This window comes from Penaeus japonicus, unplaced genomic scaffold, assembly GCF_977035675.1.
Source record: "Penaeus japonicus unplaced genomic scaffold, GWHDUDI00000001_assembly GWHDUDI00000035, whole genome shotgun sequence".
NCBI lineage: Eukaryota > Metazoa > Arthropoda > Malacostraca > Decapoda > Penaeidae > Penaeus > Penaeus japonicus.
Genome location: NW_028234437.1, coordinates 20464574 through 20467073, shown reverse-complemented (window position 1 = coordinate 20467073; position 2500 = coordinate 20464574).

Here is a 2500-nt window from a genome sequence, read left to right as displayed (position 1 = left end):
GTGTGTGTGTGTGTGTGTGTGTGTGTGTGTGTGCTTTCATGTCACCTCGGACCGTTGGGGTCAAAGAGGTTAAAGCCAAAGGCTGGCTTGCGAATTCTCTTCCTGTAAACATCTGGAATACACAAATACTACAGAACATCATTTTCTTTGCCTTGGTAGCGCGCGTACCTTAGCAGCAAAGAATTTTCAGACAAAATATCTAAAAAAGAAAGAAAAAAAAAAACATATGTGCAAGCATGACAAGACCTTTTTTTTATTAACCTCTTCCTCGTGGGAAGTTCTTACCAACCATGACTCTGCATCGTCGGTCGAGCCACTTTCCTTCATTGGTCTGAGCTCACCCTTGCATGTGTGCCACTGGCCGCCACAACGACTTGGCACTGAGGTCCTTTGGGAGAGAGAAAACATATCGGACTTTTCTTCCGTCCAAAGAGCGTTGTTCCAGACCTATATTGTACAGTTGCATAGCATTCTGAAATGTGGAGAGTTGCGACGATTAGCACATAAACAGTGATATATATACACTACTAAGCATTCTATACCTATATTATGTACCGACTCTGACTGAGAAATCAAATGGAAAATTCCACGACCGGAAAGCAAAGAGGAAATAAAGGAAGACACTGATAAAGGTTACGTTTAGTTCTCCGCGTGGTACAGTGTGGTCCATCTTCAAAAAAGGATGGGTATTTTCTGTCCAAAATATGATTATCCACGAGTGTTTTTATATGATATACACACAAAAACTCGCTCTGGGAACTTCTTTATGACACAGTAACTGAATTATACAAGAATAAGTCATCATCCTATTGTGCATATGGATAGATTCATAGATCATAATTCAGTCTTTATGTCTTTGCCTTACGCATGGTTATAAAAAACAAAGCATAAATATAAAGGGTATGACTAGCTACGCCCAGCCGCCCGGGTGACGTCAAGCAGTGATCATGCACGATTGGCTGACCCAACAGATCCTGACGCTTGTGAGGCACCGACCTTCCACCTAGCCTCACACTTCCGCGAGTCGGTTATATAGTGCTACACCTTTTGATTCATATATAGTCTCATTTAATATGTGTATATATATATATATATATATATATATATATATATATATATATATATAATTATATCTAATATATATATAGATAGATAGATAGATAGATAGATATAATTATATTTGATTTATATAAATATATATATCATATTTAATATATGTATATATATATATGTGTGTGTGTGTGTGTGTGTGTAAGTGTGTGTGTGTGCGTGTGTGTGTGTGTTAACAGTTTGATAAAACAAAACCAAAAATCTAGCAAATCTGAAATGATACTTTTGGACAAATAAAATTACCTCTCGATCGATCTGATTCGAAACTCGTCAATCACATCTCTTGCCCTGTGTTGCAATTCAGTTTCATTTATACCCAAGCAGACGAGGTGGGCGGTGGGTTCCATGAGGGGAGAGTGCATGACGCTTCGGTTTTGGAACAGGGATAGGCGGTGATCGTGCTTGTAGATGCCAGTGTCTGTGTCATGAACATCCGCGCTCACTATAACTGCTACGACATCGAGAACATTTTTTTTTTTTTTTTTTTTTTTTGAGACGTATATACAGACGCTAGTAATTATTGCTGAGCATGCATGACGGCGACAGCATCCGAAATGTACTCTTTCGCCTTTGACAGGACCATATGCACGTCATGCAAACCCTTACAATGCTGCGGCGTTGGAAGGGCGTTGATCTTTGCCTTCATCTCGGCCATGCAACCCTCTCCCTCTTTACTCTCTCTCTCTTCGCCCACATAATCATTCTATGAGGCTTCCTTTTGGCAATGACGAAATCCTTAACGCAGCATTTTCTCTGTTGAACATAAAGAATATGTATCACAATGTCTTTGGTGATTGTGTATGCCAGTCCGTGCTCTATCATGGTATAAAGAAAACAGAAGGCTGGAACAACGTGGACTATTATATTTATTTTTAATTCGTCGTTTTATAATATGTGTCTCTTTACTAAAGTCGGCTGTATGAAAACATACCTAAAACAAATATATCAACGTTTATACACAAAAGAGATAGTTCATTCATAATATTTTAGATGTTTTACAATTTATGAAAAAATTCCCTTTCCACCCTCACCCCCCCAGTTCCTAACAAGAATTAACTGACATTTATTGGTGTTGTGTCTGTCTACCTTCTTTTAGGGATATTCCGGCATTATCCTAGTCAGATTTAGTTTTGTCTTATTGCAGTGTATCAGACAAATGGCGGGCAAAGTTCAAAGTTCATCAGGTAGAGGGCGCCATGGTAAGAGTTTTCCGGCTTTCTCTTTTTTTTCGTCTTTCTTCCTTTTTCTTTAAATTCCATTTATGTCCGCGTCGTGGGTCGTCCTTTCTGCAAGTGACCAGACCTTTATCACACTGTAAGAGTCCCTTTATCACACTTTAAGAGTCCCTTTATCACACTGTAATATTGGTCGAGTGATATCTGTGAATCTC